Source organism: Acipenser ruthenus, chromosome 9 (assembly GCF_902713425.1).
Source record: "Acipenser ruthenus chromosome 9, fAciRut3.2 maternal haplotype, whole genome shotgun sequence".
NCBI classification, from domain to species: domain Eukaryota; kingdom Metazoa; phylum Chordata; class Actinopteri; order Acipenseriformes; family Acipenseridae; genus Acipenser; species Acipenser ruthenus.
This window is the reverse complement of record NC_081197.1, coordinates 34,433,969-34,459,348: the sequence shown is the minus strand read 5'-3', so window position 1 is coordinate 34,459,348 and position 25,380 is coordinate 34,433,969. Positions and strand designations below refer to the sequence as shown.

The 25,380-nt window shown below is 35.9% G+C and overlaps 1 protein-coding gene across 3 annotated transcripts in view; it reads right to left on the bottom strand.

Annotated features, from left to right (window-relative positions):
• Window positions 1-25,380, bottom strand: part of LOC117405223 (interleukin-1 receptor accessory protein-like 1) — a 512,848-nt gene that overhangs the window by 308,184 nt on the left and 179,284 nt on the right. Inside the window, exon 1 of one of the 3 annotated variants that reach the window (XM_059029879.1) lies at window positions 16,303-16,487. The exons of the other annotated variants lie outside the window; for them this stretch is intronic. The gene's annotated coding sequence lies outside the window, so the exon portion shown is untranslated. Of the gene's footprint in view, window positions 1-16,302; window positions 16,488-25,380 lie in introns of those variants that run through there. 3 annotated transcript variants of the gene reach the window in all.

Genomic DNA, 25,380 nt, shown 5'->3' with positions numbered 1-25,380 from the left:
CACTTCGGTTACAAAAACAAATGTAAGAGTCCCTTGGCATTCACATTTTAAGGCAACAGCAACAGTAAATTACCATAAAATATTGCATGAGTAAGATTAGTAATCAGACTGCTTCAAGTGAAATGCATGGTAATAAATAACAACAAATCTAATCTACTCAATCGAATACCTAGCTAGATGAATTATTTTTGGCTCACACATGTCCGAAAGCCAATATAAAGTAATGCAGCCATGCTGTCAAGGATGCTTAATCTTTCTGTCAGGAAACCAGATATCTTTTAAAGGATTTGCATATTTTTACACAGTGTGCTTATAGCAAGGCGATTGCCCTGCACATGAGGAAATTAGTGTTGGTGTAATTTATATGTGGAAACGGGTTTATTTGTGTGCTTTTTGGAGTTGTTGTGTTTGATTAAATTATTGTTTATAGACGGGCGCTCGATTGAGATTTGCTGCCTGCTAGGTTTGGTTGAGAGGATGGACAGCAAGTGATTGGCTGTGCCAGTCCTCAATCTTGTTAAATCATAATAACCATCTCATGGTAACTGTTGACTGTAAATAGAATGTAAACAAAAAAGTGATCACTTAGATAAGAGCATATATTAATTGAATTAATAATTACCTCATAACTATGTCCACAGTGACAAAATATACAGATTACCCCCAGAAACAAGAGCTAAACAAAAGTAAAAATAGGACTCCTGGCTAAGCAAGATTGTGTACATTTGGATATCTAAACTGAAATCACCTAAAGCAAACAAAAAAGACATAACACTAGAGAAATATGGGCAACAGAAGAAAACAAACCTCCCTTAACCTAATGCAATGTTAAGGAGAACAGGATTAGAAATTCCTATCAGACAAAGGTAGTTGAGAATACTGCAGCAAGCATAACCAATCAGATGACAGTAAAGCCCAGCAGAAGCTTAAGGACTAGAGAATTAGTATGATATGTCTGAATGCAGCTCAGTCAAAAAGTGGGACGAGGTAAGAACCCTAACATCTCAGAAATACTGCACAACAAACCTCCCTTGTTCCAGGCTACACATGTTACCTACAACCCTACATTTTGGACTGAGCAGTTTAATCTTTGCAGGCAACCTACTGGAAAGTTATCAGGTTTGAGGAAACATTCAAATGCATAATGTTACATTGCCGCTTCAAGTTCAGTGAAGATTGGAGGTGATTTCCACCTCCAATCAGAGGAATGATCCTTTATTGACTTGATTCAAACTAATAATAAAAAAAAAAAAAAAAATATATATATATATATATATATATATATATATATATATATATATATATATATATATATATATTTGTAAGTACTTGCAATTTATCCATAAAGACCATAAATCTAAATATTGACAAAAAAATGTGTATCTATCTACACTATATATATATATATATATATATATATATATATATATATATAATTATTATTTTATTTCTTAGCAGACGGCCTTATCCAGGGCAACTTACAATTGTTACAAGATATCACATTTTTACATACAATTATATTATTTTTTTACATACAATTACCCATTTATACAGTTGTTTTTTTACTTGAGCAATCTAGGTAAAGTACCTTGCTCAAGGGTACAGAAGCAGTGTCCCCCACCTGGGATTGAACCCACAACCCTCCGGTCAAGCGTCCAGAGCCCTAACCACTACTCCACACTGCCGCCCTATATATAGGCATATGAAAGAAAAGGTATTTTAAAAAATGTACACATAAAGTTTAAAAGATTAAAAAATATTTTATTTTCAGGACGTTTCGGGCAAAAGCCCTTCTTCAGTTGTTTAAAAAGAAAAGTAAACACAGTGCAGTAAACTTGTTGTTATTCAAGAATTGTGATTATACAAAAATTCTGTGGATGATGTCATGATTATTAGAATAGAATGTTCATTCCCAGAGGTTCCAAAGTTCCCACTTTGAAGATAAACTCTCGTTCCTTTTGTTTCCGAGCAACATTTGTTCCATAGCACTGATTGATCACACAGACTGTGATGTCTTCAGCAGTGTGATCATCACTGTTGAAGTGATGGGCTACTGGAAATGTAGTGGTGTTAATGTGAATGCTTGTGTTCTACAAACCTGTCTGCTAAACACCTTTTAGTTTCTCCAATATACAATTTGTTGCATTTCTTGCAGATAATGCAGTAGACTATTCCTTTAGAGGTACATGTAAAATGTTCATGAATGTTGAATGAAGATTTAATGCCTCTAATCTCTGTTTCAGAATGAATGTATTTACAGGTATTACATCGTGGTCTATTACATGGATATGTATCTTTCAAAGGTTCCCCAGAAGGACGAATAGCACTGTGTACCACATATTCTCTTATATTCTTGTCTCTTCTATATGACATCAAGGGGGGAGTCTTGAAAATAGGCGCTGTAGATGGGTCTTGTAAAATTGTAAAGTTTCTTTGCACAATTGTCTGTATCTTTCTGTTGATAGGGTGGTAAGTGAGGACCAGGGGGATTCTATCATCTGTGTGTTATTATATAAAGCATTTTTTCTATTTATATTTGAAATGTAGGATTTAGCTTTAGTGATGATCTTGTCCCGAAAGCCACAATTTCCAAAAAACACACACGTCCTCGCTTTTGGCGAAGAAATCTTGATCGTTGCTGCATATACGTCTGAGTCTTAACAGTTGTGAATAGAGAATCGAGTCACGGCAAGCCTGAGAATCAGTTGGTTTGTAGTAGACGGTGGTGTTAATGGTGGAATTCAAAACAGTGATGGAAATGTCTAAGGAAGATATACTATTGCCGGTTTCTGATATGTTCCATGTGAAATCCAGGGTTGGGTGGAAATTTGTTACTGACTAAATGAACTGACTAAATACTCACTGGAGTGGGTGGATATTCCAAAGATGTCGTCAATGTACCCAAGATATAGTTTAGGTGTGTTTCCATTGTACTGCTGTAAAAATTTGTTTTCAACCGATCCCACAAAAAGGCAAGCATATGATGATCCCTTTTTAGTTCCCATGCTAACACCCCTTGAATTGTTTTTCCTTTGATGGTAATTTTTACACTCAAGTAAGGGGTGTTCATGGATCAGTTGAAAACAATTTTCAGCTTGCATCTGATAGTTATGATGTCACAATACCAGTGGCAGTTTTAGAAGGATTCACATAAATCACCATTTACAGTTTTATGAATTCTATAGAGCCCAGCGTATTTATTTATTCATTCATTTATTTTGTCATATAAGAAGTGTACATTTCATCAAAAGATTTTAATGTTTGGTTGCATTGTGCAGAGCTTCATGCATTAACCCAATGGATTTTGCTAAGCTGAATACTGTAATTTCCTGACAGGTTTCAAATAAAAGCTCAACCCCCGCCCTAAATTATTTTCAGTCAAGTTTGATATTAAAATTCAAAGTACTCATTGTGTACGCTTGGAAATTTCAAACCTGAAAATTAACATGTTTACCTTGTAACTATAGAATGGAACTCCAGGGTGGTGGGGGGTTGTTCAACTTTTCAATGAAGATTTATATGTTCCTAATAAAATAAATAAACAATAATAATAATAATAATAATAATAATAATAATAATAATAATAATAATAATAATAATAATTACTTGCATCTGTTATTTTAGTTGTTATTTTAGTGCCGGTTGTGATGGTGTACTTGGCCAGACTATAAGGACTCAAATTAGTTGGCTGGATTCAGACAGAGTCTCAGAGGTGTAGAACGAGCAGGAAAGTCCCAGTTCATCACCCAGACTAAAGCATTGTTAGGTTTTACTCGTGAGCCCTTCTCCCATGCCTTTTCCCTTTTTTAGTGGCAAACTTTCATGTGCTGCGTCTACTTTAAACAGCTTTTTTTTTATACTGTAGTTACCAGTACATCTAATGGATAACCTGCAGCTTGCTTTCCTCCTCTTCTTCATCTTTACTATCACTTGATAATGCCTGTTGCCCTAGAGTTTCTTGTCTCATATATGTGAAGCTGCCACTACTCTTTGGAATATTTCATCCCACAGGCAATTTCTTTTTAAAACCAAATTAATAATTTCAGGCTTGTGGTCTCTAGAGTTACTTGCATTAGATAACACTATCAAAAATGTAAATGGCACATGTCCTTAGCGAAGCAGCAGACATTGCAGAAAAAAAAAAAACATGAGAAAATATTCAAGTAGAATTAGCACATTAAACCTGTGCAATATAACCAGCTACCATAACAAAATACCACAGACTCAAAAATACTATAATACTATTTTGAGATATATCTTGTCAAAAACGTACAACTTGAAAATTAAACTAAGCCATACATATAAAAATGACCAACAGAAATTACATGTATGTATAATATCTACATTCTAACTACTGTGAGTGGAACTCTAAATAGAAAATAAATAAAAACACATCTGTAACAGGGAGAGATCTGGACTAGCCGTCTGACGCACGCACGATGCTGCAGGAAGGGGGCGGCAGTCCCGTGGGGTCTGCCTGCCAGTCATGGCGGTGACACGGAGAGGTGGGGAAGAGGGTGTGTGTGCTTTCCCCCTCTCTGAGTGGCTGGGAGGCGGGCTTTAACGGGATTGTTTACCCTATAAAGTAATACTCTGCTGTTTCCTCAGATCTGCCCTTTTAAAAGACGTACCGGGAAGTACGGGAGCTCGGGTCGAGAGCTGAGAATAGCCGGGACTGAGAGGAAACCGGGACCAAAAAGAAAACGAAAAGGATAAAGAAAAGAAACTTAATATTAGTGGGGAACCCGTGGGCAGACCCCCTGTGTAGTTCTAGTGTAGACTGAGGAGACGGTCAGAGTAGGATGGAGACCCGGGCCAGCACCTTTTATTTGTAGTTTTGTTACTGTGTTTTATTTTCCTTTTTACTTTCGCCTTTGGTTTTTGAATTATTGTTTGAGCACTTTAAGTGCGCCCGCACTTGTTCTGTACCGCATCTGGTATTTCCGTGGTTCTGTTTTTACCATCGCTGGTAGGCAGAACACAGCGCCCTCTGCTGGCTAAAAGAAAAAAAATACACCCGGCACAATAAAACTGGGCACCTGTGCGGTGCTTCAAGTACACCTTCTGTCTCCTGTGTGTCAGTGAATCACCCACCACCCTTCCACAACATCTCAGATTAATTCTCAAATAGTGCATCTTGACAGGTCACACACAATTATGGTTTCATATGCATAGAAGAAATATTGATTAAGCAATATGTCTTTCAAGTCTAGAAAAGCTTGTCTTTCACTGAAATGTACTTCCTTCCCTTGTATTGTTTGATGGTCTACATCCTCACACTCTTTCCCTCCATTTAGCTTTCATTTTTCAACCCAATTTAAACATCTTTATATCAATTTATAAATCAAATTACAGTTATCCAAAAGTGCACTTAGCCCTTACACTTTACACTTTACCTCATAATTACAGACATAATAAATAATGAAACAAACACAAGCAGCTTATGTTCATGAATTACATGAAAGGATGCTTTGATGTATTATTATGCGAACAGTACTTCAGCAGCTGACTTCAATCATTAACCTGCCTTCATCACATTATATAAAAACTTGTTCTAGGTTACAAACACTATTTTAACAAAAATATCTTGGGAGTAAAGTTACATGACAAGAAAATCACTGAATACGAAATTATTGTCATTCAAATACCGTATTCCTTAGTGACTACACTAGAACAGATCATTTATCATCATTATGCAACCTTCAGTTCATATTATAATCCCTCAGGTAACCTAAAATGGGTTTCTGTCATCAAACTTAAATTCAAATGGTTTATTCAATCTTTTCAAATGTGACTTGTCATCGCGAGATTATCTTGAGGCACACAAATTGGTTGATTATATCTTTCCTGAACCATCATCATATCATTGCCTTGTTTTGTATTCTAATTTTCACGAGTGCACCTCATCGCTACAAAATGGTATGTAAACAAACGGCGAAACCCGCCGCTGTTTCTCTTGCTACACAAAGCTGGAAATTGTTCGAGCTCCTGAAAAAAAAAAATGAATCAGACACAAGTCGTCGAGCAATTTGGTGTTTTTCGTTCTGGTAAGTTGCTTCATCATTCTGTTAAATTATTTTGTGCATGTCTTGAATATTGCATCTTCACAGGTATTCATAATTAATCTAGAGCTGCTGCTGCTGCATTTTTTTTACTTATGTAGGGGTGCTGTGCTAATTTGACTGTTAGTTTATTAATGTTAGCTTGTCTTAACTATAATAACTTTATTATTATAGTTTATAAACATACACCTGCCTTTTGCTTTTCTCTTACTTATTCTATTCATTTCATGTTGATGCACGTGCGTCATGACAAATAATACATATTTATTTATTGATTGATTCATATTGCCTCTGGTGGTTAACTCCGTCTTAAAGAACACTTCAGCTAAGAGAACACTTTGCTTGCTTCCTGAGGGGTGTTCTCGTAGCCGGAGACTACTGTAAACCTGATAATGGCAATGCACACACCAAGGCCTACATCCTTCACTGCTCAGCAGCCTACACTGTTGACCAAGCTGGGAGGTAAGTTACTGAGTGTGCTTCGAGTTTGAGTTGTTGGGAACCAAAATAATCCAATTCAAGCATGAATCACCCATATTTGAAAATAATAATAATAATAATAATAATAATACAAAAAAAGAATACATGTTTTAGCACTTTAGAATGACTTTGTTACCACTGATTAAAAAAATTACAAAAAAAAAAAAGATCTAGATGTATTAATTATTATTGTCCTATATTAGTAATTGTTGTCAACAATCAAATGCTTCTGGTCTATGTTTATTCAGGCTAATTTGTACAATAAGTAAAGAGACGTCTGTTCTAAATCATGAATGGTCTTGATTTTCATCTGTATCTGTCTTTGTTAAACAAGAGAGAAAAAACAAGACATCTGCAAAGAACAAATTGCATTGTCAATATTTTGATTTATGACCTTCATGGATACACTTGACTATCTCAAGCCAACAGTACCTAAAAATAGGTTAAATGGAAACATAACATGTTTTATTGTTAGCTCTTTCGGAATGTTTTTTTTTTTTTTTTTTTTTGGTCACAGTATTTCATGTAAATTAAAAAGAAAATAAGGCTATGTAATCTATGCAGTGAACAGCAGTGTACTGTCAGATTTTAAATCCTGACCAATTTAAGCCAAATATGGTTTGTCAGCAAACTGGACCTTTAGGGGCAGAGTTGACATAATGAATTATAGGAATTCCAGTGATATATGACACACGAAGAACAACATTCCTCCATCCAGGGGAGCAACCACCAATAAAAGGTATTAAAACTAAAACTCATCTAGGACAACTGGAAGCTGCTAGAGACCAGAAAATGGTGGCAGATGTTGGACAACGGCTTATTTTGCCACCTGAGATTGCCACCACTAAACTTCGACCTGATAATGTCTTGTGGTCTGGATCAGCACACCTTGTTCACTTGGTAGAGTTAACAGTGCCATGGGAGGATGCTGTGGATGAGGTGTATGAAAGGAAGAAACTCTCAACAGCTGCTGAAGTGGAACTGCGAGGATGGAGAGTTCAGATTTACCCAGTGGAGGTGGGTTGTCGAGGATTTGTGGCACACTCCACAACCCGGTTTCTCAGAGACATTGGATTCAGTGGTCAAGAGTTGCAACGCATAGTGAAGAACTTATCTGAAGCAGCAGATAGGAGCAGCAACTGGCTCTGGTTGAGACGAAAAGATTCTGGTTGGGGACCTCAAGCATCGTAGAAAAAAAGAAAAGTTGATGTAAAGGATGGTAAGTAAGCTGGGCTTAGTTGAGTGGGGGACAGAGGAGGGTGATGCTGGGATGCCAGAATCACTGTAGAGCCCTCTTAAGGTGTCGTGGGCTAGTTGATGAAACACCATCAAGACCCCAGAGAAGTACCCTACTCAGCTCAGTCCAGACGGTTGTCATGCTGATGTGCTAGGGAGGCCGCACAGTGGTTGATCCCTGAAGCCAGCATTGCAGGTGTTGTGTGTGCTGATGCACCAAGGAGGCAAAATAGGCTGATCCCTGGAGCCAGCATTATACTTCAGCCATCAACACCAGGCAGAAGGATATCTACATCAGCAGATGAAAGGAAATCCAGCTTGATCACATTAGTTTACAGTAAAATAAGCTATGTCTTAGTTGGTGCTTATCTTGGCGAGAGCTGAGTCCAGTATCAGCAGGAAGTTTTAACACCTACTCTCATGTAATGGAAATCATTAATTTTTTTTTAGTGTGAAAGCCAAAGTCAGTAGAGCGCAAAACTTAAATCCAAGATGGCCACCGTGCAGGAAATGTAGTTGAATTTGGTGCGTAAAAAAGCATTTTAAGTTAATTAAAAATTATTGATAATAACCTATTTCAGGTTTTGTTTCTTGAAATCTAAAAATATGTTTGACCACCCTATGCTTAGGCACCCCTATGTTTTTGTACAGTATATACTGTAGCATACATCGGAGTGTTCGAATACTGTATATTACCAATACATTTGTGACAGCATGAAAGTAGGTTTTCACCCGCTAATATGAGATGTCAATGTCTATTATAAATTACATAAACAGCTTTAAAATGTGCTGATATTCTGCTGCCCCCGGCTTCTGAAACAAAAAAGCAACTGATGATTTATGAATTAAATTGGCTAAAAGCACTTGGGCAGAATACAGAGGGGAATAAACCATAGGAATGGAGAGGATGACAATGATATATCAGTCAAGGCATATTTTTTTTTTTTATGGAAGACAAGGTGCAGCCATTTTTCATTATCAATGGGGACTTCATCATAGCTTTGGTCAACCTAGTGATTTCACCCTAACCTTGATAAAAATCTGCAGAATACACAAGCACAGTAAATCAAGGTCTTGTAATGGGTTTAGACTTCTGCACTGATGGTATTACAGCCACATAGAAAAGTATTCGCTTCAAATAGCCTTTTATTTGATTTTTTTTTACATTTATCTCATGTTTGCATCGATTGAGCGGTCCTGGCTTCTTTCGTGCCAATAAAAAGGAAAACAAATGACATGGGTTATATTTTTAAATAATGACAACACGAGTCATGCATTCTGGTTACCTTGCAAAGACAACATCATAATAGCAACATGACCTACAGTACATGTGTTTAACATTGGTTCTGCCCCCACCTTGAGAAAGTGACAACAAATAATAGTCCTAGATTTAATAGCTCTTATTATCTACTTCTGTTTCCAAATCGATATATACACAGAGATGGCCATATTGTGAAAGAAGTTGGCCTATATACAGTAGTTCACTTCAATTTGTTGCAAAAAAGTGCAAATATTTAGAAAGGTTTAATTATGTGGAGTGTTGCATCCAGATGGCATGTGGACATCTGCAAAACAGCACCCTTCTAATAGCGTGCTCCTGCTTTCATTACCGACTCTTCCAATAACCAGAATTTGAACATGTGAATCTTTTAGATTATTATGACTGGGGGAGAGGAGGGTGGGGATTTGAACATAAAGTTAACAAAACACCGTGAATGGTCTGAATGGGTTGGACAGTTTGCCACACAGTGTTGTAGGTGTTGTCATTTGTCTCTTTGTAAAAGTCTGAACTCATCACGGTTCCTGTAGTTCAACTGTGAATTTTAAAGTTAATGGAACCTCCATACCGATCCAATTATACATACTGTGCAATGATTCCCAAATGCAGTGTTTTTATTCAAATACAATGTGCTGAAAAATGATTGCAGTCATGGATGATGTTTTGCACATCACTCTGTACTTTCTATGTGAAGGTGATGTAAAGGTATGGGGAGAGTAACTTTCTTGCATGGGATAAAGTAAGGGGACCTACAAAGGGGCCACAGCCTCAAGCAACTCAGCCACCCTGGAAATAAAAATCAATAGTCTTAACTGTCAACATGTTAAACACCACACAAATCTTTTAGAGCCTCTGAATGCTTAAACCAGCAGACATACTAGTTGTGTAACTTTTCTGCCAGAAAAAATTTAAATTGGTTGAACTTCTTTGGTTGGCTAACAACATGGATTCAAGATACAACTATTCTAAAGTACAATATCTTACACAGCAGCTGTTTATAAGAAACAACCTCCAGGAAGAAATGAATGTATTTCTTTTGCATGAAAAGGAGTGAGAGAAAGAACATGTATTTATTTGAAGCAGTAGAACCTTGATAGAGGGCATTACCATCTGGTAGTTGGCCACAGGCCCCGGTGCCACCATAAAGACAAGAATAACTACCAGATGGTAAAGATCTCTAATCAGGATTTCATTGCGATTAGAAATGGGTCAATGGTGCCTTTATTGTGATTGTTTTTTAAGCTAGACATTCTATCTGGACATTCCACAGTCATCAACCATGTTGAAGTGACATGCAATTGAGCTTCCTGTAATTCGTACTGTATTTCCTCTTTACCCTCTTTCACTAGAAGCCCACCTAGTTCTCTTGATCCTGTCAATACTTGTTGCTTAAATTGATTCATTTTTTTACACAAGAAAAAAAACGAATAATTTACTCATTTTTAAGTAAGAGACAGTAACCAAAATGGATGGCTGAGTGGTTCTCTGTGACATCGCCACAGATAAACACCAGTTGTATTATACTCAAGTAAAAAAAAAAGAAAGAAAAAAAAAGACCTTAAACATAAACATCCCATTCAAATGACAATTATTCAAGCATGCCAAATACCAAAAGGAGCCTTACTGGAAGGCGTGTTAAGTGAATTTAATTAAATTCCATTTAATTATTTTGTGTTTACCTAATTTCCAGCAGGTAACAAGAATACAACAGCAACAATAACTGTAACTCAAGGATACTCAGAGACAACCATTTCCCTTGCTTGCATAAACAATTCTACCTGGTTGTTTCTTCACTCAGGAATACTGGTATCTCCTTCAGCACTCAAACCACCCTCTAGTCTCTTACTTGTGAAATGTATGTATTATAGGATGAACTTAACTTCACAATATTATAATATGCCCAACTACTCCACACTGCTGCCCCTTATTGTACAGTACATTTTCTAATGCACACATTATATACTTGCCTGTGTGTACTTGTGATTATGGAAGATGCTGGACTGGCAGCACTTGAAATATTGAAATGTGGTTCTTTGAAGGAGCAATTCAGTTCAATCCCTGCGACTTCTATTTTTGAGAATGCACTGTATCATAAAAGTAATACAGTCAGCACTCGGATATACGACACACAGATACACGTCAGTCACGTTTTACCATCTTTGTATTAAGAAACAAATCAATTTCCATTATATATATATATATATATATATATATATAATAAATGAATGCACTTGCCTGTTCCATGTGATTTCCGACTCCGTCACCAGTTTTCTAATACAAAGCCCATCTCTTCAGTGTTACAATTTATTTGATTATTTGTCACAGCCTGTGTTTTTTTTCAACAACAACGCGAACAAGACAAGCTTAGGTAATGTAAAAAAGTTAATTGTTAAACAGTTTTAGATACTTTGATGTATTGTTTTTTTTTTAAATCAGTGCTTTTTAGTTGCTTTTGAGCATTTTAATTTGCAAGTGAATTATATTTATTGTATTTATCTTGCTCTTAATTGTATTATTGCTTGTACTGTGATACTTGAAATGTATTTGCTTACGATTGTAAGGATAAGGGTGTCTGCTAAGAAATAAATAATAACAAGTGAACTGTGAAATTAGGGCCTTATCGAGCACTATACTGCTATTTTTAATACTGACTTTGTAAACTGTTTTAATTCTGGAAACTGTTTTTTTTTATCTTTTGCTAAATTGCATTGCCTTTTACATTTTATGCAGTTCAGTGCATGGGTAACATTTTGATTTCATTTTGCTGTTGGGTCATTAAAGGGGAATTTTACATACTGCTACAATACGTACCGGATTTAAAAGTACAGTATGCACTGTATTAAAGTTAATGTGTTGTCTCTTTTGGCGAGTGATATTTTCAGAATCATATCGTTCTGAATTAAAATACTTCTTCTGTTGAAAATATAGTACTGTACCAACAAAACCAACTACAGTACATCTAAATGGAAGCCTACTTATTTTAAAACACAGTCCTTTCAGCTATGTATTTTTGACATTGTATGTTTTTTGTGTTCCCTGAAAAACAGACATGGGTTGGAACTGGACAAAATGAAATAATTAGGTATGCGTCACACTCGTTTAACCATCACCAAAGTCAAAATTTCATAGGGTCGGTTATGTGAGTGCTGATAAAATATTATTATTATTATTATTATTTATTTCTTAGCAGACGCCCTTACCCAGGACGACTTACAGTCGTAAACAAATACATTTCAAGAATCACAGTACAAGTATTAATACAATTAAGAGCAAGATAAAATAAAATCACTTCGGTTCTGGCAAGTACAAGTATATATACATCATATATGACAAAATACAATTCAATAACGGAGCAGATAAGTGTCAGTGATAGTTACATCAGGATATCATTAAATACAAAATACTACAGATTAAATAACACTTGTGACAGATGACAGTACTCTAAAAAATACAGGATTAAATGCAGTAAAATAGGGAGCAGATAAGAGCAAGTAAAGCGCATGTGGCTTTATTCAGTAATGTGACTTATACAAATGCTTGCCAATACATTATAAAATTCAGATGGATTGAAAATATTTTCTTTTTTACCAAACAGCTTTGAGTTCCAAAGAAACAAACACTAGCTGTGTATGTGTGTTTACAACACATGTTTATCTGGACAGGTCATTTTTGGGCCTGGTCAATTTCTGGGTCAAGTTCCCTACAAGTACATCATGCAACATAAATTAATCAAAAAAGTCCTAACTGACCAGAAAGAAAATCTCAATTCCCAGTGGTTAATCTACCCTAATTACTCTAAAATAAACATTATTTATTTATATATTTATTTATTTATTGTTTTCGATGAGGTAAAACTGTTTTGCATACCTCTAGGAGAGATTTTAGTGAGGGGTTGTGGGTACCAAATTTTTTTTTTTTTTTTTTTTTTACCAGAGTAAATCATTGCTAGAAAAAACAGACAAAATACAAACCTAGACAATGATGTCCAAATATAAATGTATTTTGATAAATGATGTGCTGTTTTATCAGACATTATGTATAATGTACATTAATTTAGGGGTCAGAGTCCACAGTTATTAGTTAATCAATGTTTAATTTTATTTTACATAATTAGAAAGGCTGCTTTCGATAGTTCCTCTTGACTCGTATAATACAGCATGTTTTCTACTTGGGCTTTTAAGGTGGAACAACATACTTAACAACAAAACACTTGAAAATGGATTAGAATCCATCCTGCTGAGTAAGTGGGAAAAGAAGCGTGTGATGGTTATGCTAATAAGGAATTATCTCAAATTAATTTCAATTTAGATTAGGAATGGGTCCCACAATGAGTATGTTATTATTATTATTTGTCTACTAAATCTATAATACTATAAAGTAATCCCGTTAAAATGTGATGTCTGGGAAGAGAATGTTATGTGTGTTTTTAAAAATGAATAATACATAAAAATAAGCAGGACATTAAAACCATGTCATATATAGTAAACCCTGATATATCGATGTGATGCAGCCATCTGAAATTTCCTGGTAGTTAGGCTTGTATTAGATGGAAGTGAGGTCACATTAAGATGAACAATGTTCAAGCGAGATAGCCCCTAACACTAACCCTTACAAAACCTAAATAAACGGCAAACAAAAAATAATAATACAAACACTGCACGGAAAATCTTTGCAGATCCTGGAACTTAACCTAATCCTAGCCAAATTCATACAGTGTGTCCACAAGAAAGATGGTGAAGAATACAACTTAATTCTCTCAGAATTATGGTGGGCAATATAGGCATAATTTCCAGAACATGGTATGCACTGTTCAACAGTAAACATGCACCTGTTGCTATACAGTTTAATTATTCTTATTTAACTATATTTTATATATTGTGACAGGAAAGTACCTGGTCAATCGCGTGTGCTTGTCACGTCTGGAACTTTCTCGTGGTCAGCACGGATAGTTATGATATGGAAAATGATATGACAGCTGTGGACCATACACCATATATGCTATTGGAAAAGTACATTTTTATTCTGACATATACATTATTCAGGGAGAGTTACTGTATTTCAGTACTTATAAATGTACAGACGCCAAAAGAGAAAACATGTATAAAACAATACGTACAAAACATATTACTGTCATGATAATGTATCCTTTAAAAACACTACAATTATTATTATCAGCTAAGAAATCGATTCCAGCACTGTAGCTTTTTACACATAGCGTGTTACCCATGCTGTCACACAAGGCATCATAACAGTCACATATTTTACTTGCAATAGATAAATAAAGATTCCATTAATTCCCTGAAGGGGGCACATTTGTCAGCCCGAGTCATCTGTGATTTGAATGGCCTTACAAGTTACCAGAATGAATCAATGAGGTTTGATGAAATAAAGTACCAAAGTAAAATGTCCACCCTAACAGTTTCCAGACAAATTATTACCAAAGATAATGATGCAGAGTATGATGGATTATGAGTTATCATATACACATACTGTAAAACAAAACAAAAAAACACCACCACAAGATAGTAATACAGTATGGTGTATAGTGATTGTAGCTCTGGGCCACTGGAATTACTGCTAAAGGTGTTACTGCAGGCTCCAGCTGTCTTGCTACAATAGTACTGCAGTATACATAGCATGTATCCACCTCTATCACACTGAACTTGCTGTACTAACAAAGTATTATGACCAAAGAACAGATGTGTATTAAACAGGGCATGTGTTAAGAGACCATCTATGTTGAAAGACCATTTGCTTTCAAAATAGATTCAGCAAATTGCACCTGTCCAAAAACATTTCCAAATATTAGCCACTTTTACAATACTGCCACCTTATTACCTAGCATGACTACTACACTCCATTAAAACCAAATTGATTTCTTATAGTTTTACCTTCGAAATGATGATGGAATATTATGAGTGGTAAAGAGAAGAGGCATTTGCTATTGAATCCACGGGCATTTATTGAATCCACATGAAAGCTATATATTCAGTACACCAATGATTTCAGAAATCTCAGCTGCTTAGATGTTTGAAGTTTACATGGTGATTGTTACCAGCAACAACTGAAGACTTCCAAAGCACTTAAATGTAAAACAATAACAAGACAGCAATTTGTCCTACTCAAATTGGATTCTGCTATTATAGATAATAGTGTAGGTTTACATTAAATCACAGTCTTTTGCATTAAATCACAGAAATATTAGTCATGATGCCTACACCTGGTTACTCATTAGTGGTTTAGAAAACGTGTGCATCAATTCGATGTGAGGAAAATCTTAAAGGTGAAGCAAAGATAGATGTGTCTGTGCCTACAAATAATAGGCGACTTTACCAAGTTAATAACAGATTTTCTGCAGAATCATCATGGCCAGACATTTTTTCTGTTTCTTATTCTTCCAAATAGTAATTCCTTAAATAGTGATGCCTGCTGGGAGAGGGAGGTCCAGAGCAGTGTGGATGCTCTTAAGTAGGTGTTACATGTCAATGCCCATTCTTTGGCCAGAAGCATGGGCTGGCTTTAGCGATAATGGCTCAAGCTCAAGGTGTAATTTACTTCCCTTCACACAGAAACACAAATCCAGAATCGTACTGTGCCATAGTATACACCCTGCTTCGACCTGCACTGACAGCATTGAATAGCAACACGGTATACAAAGACACAACTACTTACTACATTAATCCAAAGCACAAGCTCCCACTGGATTTCTACTGAACCATACCTGCAGTACACAAGAAGCAGGCTTGAGAAAAGGTTGACAGCTAAAGAATGTCAAGGAAAGTTTATTTCTGACCACTGAATGACTACGCAGTATTTAGCTTGGAGAAATATTCCAAGCATACAGGAATTAAATGCTTCATCATTTTTGAATGCAGTTATTACAAAGCTTTCCAATCTTGAGATGAAACAATGTCAAGCAAAAACAGTCTAGGCAAATTATTACCAAATTATGCAATCATTGCTTCACTTTCCTTTTAGAAGGCATAAGGCTAATCAAGTCATGATGCATTTTGCATGATTGCTGCTTTTTGCTTGAGACAGATGATCATTTATATTTTTTATTGTTAAATGCAATGGTTTAGGTTGTCATTTTAGGTTTATATATTATCCTCTTACGCCCTCTAGTCCCGCGGGTGGAACACGGAACTGCACGTAAATATTATATTTCATAACTCATTTTTAATATTATTACAAAAGCAAAAGAGAAAAAAAGCTGACTCGATATCAAAATCGTTGTTTTCCTACCGTCAAACAGCGAAGGAATTTTTCGAATCCGTCATTTCACCGCTGAGATATCCCATTCACAATGTGTCTAGTACCCCCATGCATTCAAAACAAAAGCAATCGACTAGCTTGCGTTTTGCTGCTCTGGTCTTACAACCTTGATGACGGTGAAATCTCCCTGATCACGTTGTAGGGGAGGTCACAAGCTTTCCATTCATACCTTTAACTTTGTTTGTAACCTAATCCATCACAGAGTAATCGATGTGCAAACAAACACGCCCACCTCTTGAATGAGATAAGGGGGGGAAAAAAAGCCTTTCAAAGGCAAATGCATGTGGCAATGGCTAGCCTGTGAGGTGCCAGAAGATAACATCCCTTTTAGAACTTAGTATATCAATCGACATAAAGATTTATACAATGTTTATTTTTGGAGAGGTTTGGGGACCCTTGGGCTTAGCTTTGTAAAAACTCCTGTAGAATTTGATCCCTTTGTTCAAACAGTTCCAACAGTTACAGTTTTTACCCAGTATATTAGACATGTTGGTGAAGCACTGGAAAAAAATCTGGCTCTTTTCATATGCTACAAGTTGAAAAAATGACAATAGAACATTAAAAAAATGAAAAGCGTTTGTTTTTGTATGTATTTTTTCTGGATATCTCCTTCCAGTGTGGTACTGAGTAAGACTTTTATCACACCTGAGGTTTTAGTCTTGATGCCCAAAGGGTTACCTTGAATTCAAGCCCTGAACCATGCCTGTGCTGTCTATACTTTGGAAGATATTGTGATTTATTTAAGGGCACAGCCCCCCAGGCGGAAATTGTCTGTGAGGGGCTGGGGTTTTGACAGGTTATAGTACAGTACCTGCTTGGCAGAAACAGGGAAATGTTCCTAAGTCTGTGAATAGTGTACACATCAGTTAAAATACTAAAGCATATCTTACTGATATTAGTCAGTTTATTGTTTTAGAGGACAAACACATTAATACTTTCAATATGCTGTTCAATTCAAGGTTGATTCTGAGCCTCTACAGTGTACACATTCTCTATATAATCCACTTGAAACTAACTCATTCTTTTTATCATGTTTCAGAAAGGAATTTGGCTTTTGAGTCCACAAATCAGGAATAAGTCTAATTAATTTGTCAGCCAGCCAACACAAAACTTTCTCAGCCACTAAATGAAAATAGCAAAGCTGAACGCACTGAGATCCCACATGAGATTCCATGAACTGGATATCACTGCACTGCATCATAAGATGGTTTGTTTTGTTTTCAGATCAAGCCTCATAGGAGGCTGTGTGGTCCAGTGGTTAAAGAAAAGGGGCTTGTAACCAGGAGATCCCCAGTTCAAATCCCACCTCAGCCACTGACTCATTGTGTGATCCTGAGCAAGTCACTTAACCTCCTTGTGCTCCGTCTTTCGGGTGAGACGTAATTGTAAGTGACTCTGCAGCTGATGCATAGTTCATACACCCTAGTCTCTGTAAGTCGCCTTGGATAAAGGCGTCTGCTAAATAAACAAATAATAAATAGTAATCTTTTAAATAGATATTGCCATGCTTGTTTCTACAGTGGTATGTATGGGATACCACCTATGTCCTAGTTTGATTTCTATGACTTGCATATGTTGGAAATCCATTATCCATTATACAATAACCTCATATGACAGTCTAGTGCCACTTAGAAAATAGTGGCAGGCACATACTGGAGAACTTTGTATTGTATAAAACTCTTCTAAATTTAAATTATTTTATTTTCTGATTGGGAATTAACAATTCTGGTGCTAGTAATGCATTCTTTCATGTATAGCTCAAGAAAAACAGTGGCTGTAACCAAAGAGGAATTTATGCCCGCATGCTATTGGAGTGAGAGGAATGTACTTCACAGTGTGCTTAATTGATGCGAACCACAAGAGTGTGCGAGGGACAAAGGGGTACATTTAGGGGCTCTTGCATTCCAAAATAAAAATAGAAACACATTTTAATAATATAGATTACATCACTCATTTTGTAATTAATTATGGTCCAGTGCGAGTGCAGAAGCAAGTTTTCTTCTAGACTAAAACAAACTTATACAAATTTAATAAGCAGACAACTGGGTGAGCAGAAGATTGCTTAAAAAGCACTAAACCACAGGGCTCATGTATATGTTCAATTCTTTTGAAAGATGGATATTATGGGAAAACGGTGACAGCATTGTACATCTTTCTGCTGCATGTGGGGAGGAGAGGATAAGGACAAGTTGTTAAAATGTCCCCAAGGTGGGTGATGGAGTGGCACTTTCTCTCTTTACTGAGAGAACCATTTTATTATGCATCATTTAATTAAAATATTAATATCTGTGCTGTTCTTTATGGTTTTAATGTAGATTTGGGGGAATTAAATGAGGGAACCATATTAGTCAGTATTTTGCTAAAAAATTCTCATGTCTCTTAGCAGTAAAGCTGGGAGTGCAAATTAATGGAGGAAAAGACTGATGAGATACAGTTCACTTATTTAAGAGAAAGGGTTGATCTGTGGGGGGGGGGGGGTAGATAGGAGATTCACACAGAAGACACGGTCATTTAGAAATATGGTATGCTGAGACTTTATAGAACTGAAAAATTGATTTCACTGAAAGAGGTTCTCTAGTTTTCTGTAGTTCTTTGATCATGTCTGACTGAGTATATATATAAAACTGCAGGATTTCTGCATGAGAATATCAATATCTGGAGGGCCCTGGAGGTAAACAGAAGAAACACTGAACACTTTAAACAAAACAAAAGCTTTTTCATAAGCTGTAAACTGCACAAAAATATAAAACCACTAAACCTCAAATACTCTGTTCAGGAATGTACAGGAGTGGTCATTTAATCATAGGATTTATCAATAATGAAATAAAGCAGCTACACTATATGTCTCTATAAACTAATTTACAGAAAATTGCATATCTTCCAAAAAAAGTGACTGAAGCATATTTTGCTGCTTAACTGTACAGAATAAAATATGTAATATTCCAGGCATTTACTGGAGTAAATCTAGCAAAAGACATTGAACTGACAATATCCTTGTGTTCTAGTATGCAGGGCAGTAAATCAAATATGAACCTTCAGTGAAAATAGAGAAAAGAAAAAGGAACAGAAACTGGTATGCATTTTGATGATGGCCTGGTATGTTTCACTAATCTTCCCCTGTATATGAGGGTTCAACATGACAGAAATATATAATGTATACTGGACCTTACATGTTAATGTGCTGAAGATGGAAACAAAATGGAAAACGTGTGTCTTCCATTGCTAACAATGTTTAGCATGTAGAGTTGTTTTACATTGACCTGCATTTTACAATATTAGTAAAATACATAGACTAAGACTCTGCAAAGATGTTAATCTACTGTAGATTATTCAACATTACATGTTGCTAGTGATTTATGTGCTCAAGAAAGGCAAGGACAAGTCAAGATGCTCTCACAGTTCAAAAAGTGTGCTTGAACTGAACACCCTCTGCAATTCAGTCCCATTTCCTCTCATTCGTCTTATACAGACTGCTACTTGTGACGAATTGGCTCAAGCTCATTTCACTTGTGACCAGAGTCAGCTTCAAACCATGGCCTCTAGAAGCACCGTTGCTTTTTTTCATAAATCACAGAAAGAATAGGTTAACATTAAAAAAAGAATAAAAAAAAGATCAAGAATAAATTCTCCAGTCTATCCAGTGTGTACAGGATCAGTTTGTTAATTGATATTTGAAATGTAGTGGTAGCTTTCGTCAGTGCAATTTGACAGCTGGTCTTAAATTTCAAGGGGGGTATGGTAAACCATCACCTCGACAGCAGGTTGGATCATGACGTGCCTATAAAACACCGCTTCCCACTTCCCCTACCCTGGGAAGGTGGTTGAGAGAGGTTGACAACCAAAGTTCCTATGTATGATACTAATAATATCCACATACAGTGAAGGAAATTGTGAAGACATTGACGTGTGCTTTAGAAAATACTCTGTGTCACTCTAACCTTTTAGCTTGTACACACAAAACTTGCTCAACATGGACCTGTATTAGTTAGAGGACATGTGGCAGCAGTGTGGAGTAGTGGTTTGGGCTCTGGACTCTTGACCGGAGGGTCGTGGGTTCAATCCCAGGTGGGGGACACTGCTGCTGTACCCTTGAGCAAGGTACTTTACCTAGATTGTTCCAGTAAAAACCCAACTGTATTAATGGGTAATTGTATGTAAAAATAATGTGTAAAAAAATAATGTAATTGTATGTAAAAATAATGTAACAATTGTAAGTTGCCCTGGCTAAGGGCATCTCCTAAAAAATAAATAATGTAACAATGACATCATCACTACTGTCTGTATTGTAGAAACATATGGATTTAACCTTCAAATGTATTTAGTGCATACTTTTAAAAAAAATCTGTTCAACAAGAAAAATAGATATGTTGATGTGATGGGGTGCCTGCCCGCCCCCTATAATTTGTGTTATTATCATTTTTACTGTTACTTTCATTATGATTTTCATTATAATTATTGTGGTTTTCATTACTTGTGATTGCATTATTATTTGTTTTGGATTGGCAGGGAGGGGGTTAAGTATGTGGCTGGAGCCTTAGTTAGCTAATTGTTAATTAGTGATTAATTGGGCTCCAGTAACAGACTATAAAAGCCAGGAGGAATCCTTTGTCTGGGTGGTTTGGTTTGGTTTGGTTTGGTTTGGTTTGGTTTGGTTTGACTTGACTTGACTTGACTTGACTTGACTTGACTTGACTTGACAGGACGTGACGTGACACAGAGAGTATAAGTGTTACCTGTAAAAGTGTAGATATACTGTAGGTACTTGTTTAATTTGACTTATTTGTTCCGGTGTTTTGTTTGGAAACGTTTGTTTTGTTTTGTACCTTTTGCTTGGCCCTCGTGCCTTTTTATTTTGTGTTTTGGTCAATAAAAGTATTTTGTTTTACTGCATTTTCCTGAATCTGAGTCTTCCCTCTGCGGCTATCCTGTCACAGTTGATAAGACAAGATGCAGCTTTTCAGATATCTAACTACCACTCATTTATCCAAAATGATATTGTCAGTAACTCCAGATTACCATATCTTAAAAAAAAAAAGTACCATAAATACATTTGTAATTGTATAGCGAAGCTTCTTTTTCTGTACTACTGTACACCTTGATTACCCAAACACTTGAATACCAGAGCACAGCAGCAGTGTTGCCAGTGTCTATTATTAAAGGTGAGTGCCTTCTGTACTGTCATGGTTAAAACAATTAAAACAGGCCCCTTTTTAAGCTGTCTGATTTAAACACAAACAGTGCTGTATGAACAGAGACGGTGTATACCACAGCAGCTTCTTACATCAATAGAAAATACCCTATATTTTTATGTGCATTTAGGGGTCAACAATGTAAGGTTTTACAAGCCAAGCATTTATTCCCCTTTAGTTTCAAGCTGAATCCAGATTTTAAACGTACCTACAGCATTGCATTTAAATGTATCTGTATCATGCTTTCAACCTGCCATAAATGCTCAATGAATACTTTTGCACATGAAAAGTTACACTAAACGGAAAGGAAAATCCATTTATCAATTGTTACGGCTCTGTGACTCCATTGTTTTAGACTTTGTAGAAAAGCAAAGCACCTGTGTTTCATCTGAAGAACTGCATACTGATACAAGAGAGCCAGAGCGTGATGCCAGGGAGGATTTTCAACAGCACATTTTGTAATTATTTCTTGAAAATGGGTTTGTGAACTTTTGAAAAAGTTATATTTGCCCATATACCATCCCTTCCAAATCGGATCAGCCATAGAGGTTTATGAAAACATTCTCTGCCTTTGGCATATACCAAACCTCATATTTAAATTCACAGGGATTTTCTTCTATCTAAATGTACTAAAATCAAAATGTAATCCCTAAAATTGTTATGTGTTGGAACAAATACTGGATGGAAGCATCATTAGCACCAGGCTCTGGGAATGCAAGTGTCATGGTGCACATCATTTTCTTTCGAATGTGTACTCAACCTATTTTGTTGTATGCAATTTAACACTTTCATATTATTTGCAATGCATTTTATTAGCAATACAGCATATGTGTTGCCTTTAAATACAGGACACGAAAAATAATGTGTTACTAAATGAGTGATCACACACATGATCATTTTGTATAGAATTTCAACCGTGTATTCTGTATCACATAACAGCCATTTTTACTAGCCAGTTTTAGTCATCATGATAAGCAAGATTTAACAAACTTCCAAAGGACTGTAGGTGCCTATTGGAAAGAACAGTTTGAAAATGATGACTGTTGTTGCAGAACTGACTATGTTCTACTGGGTTCAATTGCACCTCTATCCCTACCTAAAATTAAGATGCCCATTCTCCTGAGTGGAAGCTCTTCATAGTGTGTCTTAAGGTCAAAACATTATTGTTATTTATGAGTTTAACAATTTGCCAATATTACTTAGGTATTAGGTATTAGTGAAACCTTAACCAAAGGTACAATATGTTTACAGTGGTTTTAGGATGAATTCTATGGTTATTTGAATTGTGCTCACAGTATTTAAAAACAAAGTTGCATGTGCTGTAAGCAATTTGTGAAGAAGGAAAGCATCTTCTATATTATTTGCTAAATGATTTTATTTGGGAACACATAGTTGAAGCCTGACATTTGGCAATGACACATTTGACTGTGATGCTGTTCCTGTTTTGTAAACACATAAACACCTCTCCTCAAAACACTCAATAACTGTAAAGGTGTAATTATCACCTGCTGCTCACATATGAGTATGCATCCGTACTGCTCCTGATTAAGGAAATATAACAATTCTCAAAGAGTGTCTATAAAATATATGGTATGTTTACTGTAGGCTGAATACAGTTCTTAACCCAGCTCAGAAGCAGCATTAGCTGCAGCTGACAATAAATTGTGCAGGAAGTAATCTTGTCGAATAATTGTACAAAGGCGATATCGGACACACAATCTTTAGAAAACATCCTTCAAACAAGTCAAAGGCAATATTCAGTGCATTAAAAATCAATATTACATTTTGAGTTTTCCATTTTAATGTCTTTCAGCAACCTAATAAAATCTAACCATAAAGCTCTATGTCCAAAGAGTGAATTTCTACAGAAATGTAATCTATAGGGGCATCAATAACAACAGAAGCCACGTAATCCTTTAACCATACTAACTATAATCCCGCAATCACAGTACATCTGTACTTGTGACCATTATATTACCCATATTTCTGTCCTGAGACTTCAGTTGCACTACATCCAGTATTTCTTTCAGAAAGGTAATCAATTTTAACTTTGTTTTTGTTACTACAGCTACAGTATGTGTAAAACTGATTTTAAAAACACTCAACATTTAAAAACAAACAAACAAACAAAAAAACATTAGGCTGACTGAAAAGAAACAAATACCATGCAACTAAGCATCCTAATTAATCACTGCACAAATTGTTTATTGATTTTCTTCTTAGCTGGTCACCTGCATCATATAATTTACTTGGTTGATGCTAATAGATGATAAAAAGAAAAAAGAAATCTAAAATGTCTAGTCAGTTTAAATCCATGTCACAAACAAAAATAATAACATCATTGCTTTCTTAGTCCATTTTAAAGTCATGGCAAGTCTTAAATCAGCTGTGGCCAAACAATTATCTGTAAAACCTAAATGTATTTTTGTTCTATAGATTCTATAACTTTTAGAAGAAAAAAAGCTCTAAACATTGAGACACAGCTTTCGTAGTTTTCCTCTCACTAAACATTGCATGTTTAAAGATCAGTTATGCTGCATTTTGAGTGTTATTAAAAGGTGAGTACCTTCTGTGCTGTCATTAAAACATGCCCTAGTCTTTCAATTGTCTGAAGCACTGTACCAGCAACCCGACACAGTGCACTGAATTGTTACGACTGCATGTCAAACCCACTGTAGGAAGAAATATAATTTGCATTTCATATGACATTTTGGCTCGATTTGTTCAGTGGCTGTGTCTGTCTCTGGCTGGACACAAACTCTAGGTGAATTCTGAGGCAGGGGATCTATATCTTGTTTCTTATTAATGTCTAATATTCTTGCTAAATGTCTCTTGTATTTCCCTCAGGAACTTAATTAAAGAATATATACTGCTTTTTGGCTTTATACTTCGAGTTTGATTAAGCATGACATGGTCGCTATTTTTTCTTGTGTCTTCAAATATGAGGTGTCTCTCTATCTGTCTGACTTTCCTTTTTTCTTTGTTTGTTTTTTACAGAACCCAGAACATGGTGTGATACTTATTAAGATTTGATTCTTCTATGAAATCTTCAAAGTGTATGAAAGCAGTATTTCAAATTGATATACAAAAACATCACATTTTAGGGCAAAATCTATAGGAAACATTCTTTAGCTTTGCTGCTTTGTCACAAATTTTACAATTAATTGAAATCTCGAAAATATGACAGGTTTAACTCTTTGGTTGTTGCATTTACTGATGTGCTTTGTCAACAATAAAAATTCTATGACTATAAAGCGGAAGAAGGAACTTTTTTTGTCTGCATTATAGTTTAATGCTGTTTCTATCAAAACATGTTAGTTTAAAATGAGCAAGGCTGATGAAAATGCTATCCTCATCAAATGCCTTTCTGCAGTATCAAAAACATTCAGCATTCAGACGTTTAGATCAGATAAATGTAACATTTCAATGAAGTACTATTCCATGCTTCAGGGCTACTTGTTTTGAGACTGCAATTATAAACGGCAGTGTGTTGGTTTATCTGTAACAGATAAGAACCAAAAGGCATAAGATTCATGTTTAAAGTCCCATTCCAAGAGTTCCTGTAGCTTTAGAATGAGGATGAGGTCATTTAAGCTCTCTGAACCAGAGCCCTGGAATCTAGAAAAATATGCAGCAGTACAAAAGAACCCACCAACAAACAAGGAGCTGGTTGAGCGATGGCTAGATCTTTTACAAATTCTATATACATTTTCCACTGCTTTTATTCCATGCAGAGGTGAATCTGAAGATGAGAAACGTGAACGGGTTGCATACCATAACTTATAATAAATTGTGGCTGAATCATAGCCTCTCCATGACAAGAGATAAATCACAACATCCAGTTAACCTCTGCGACACC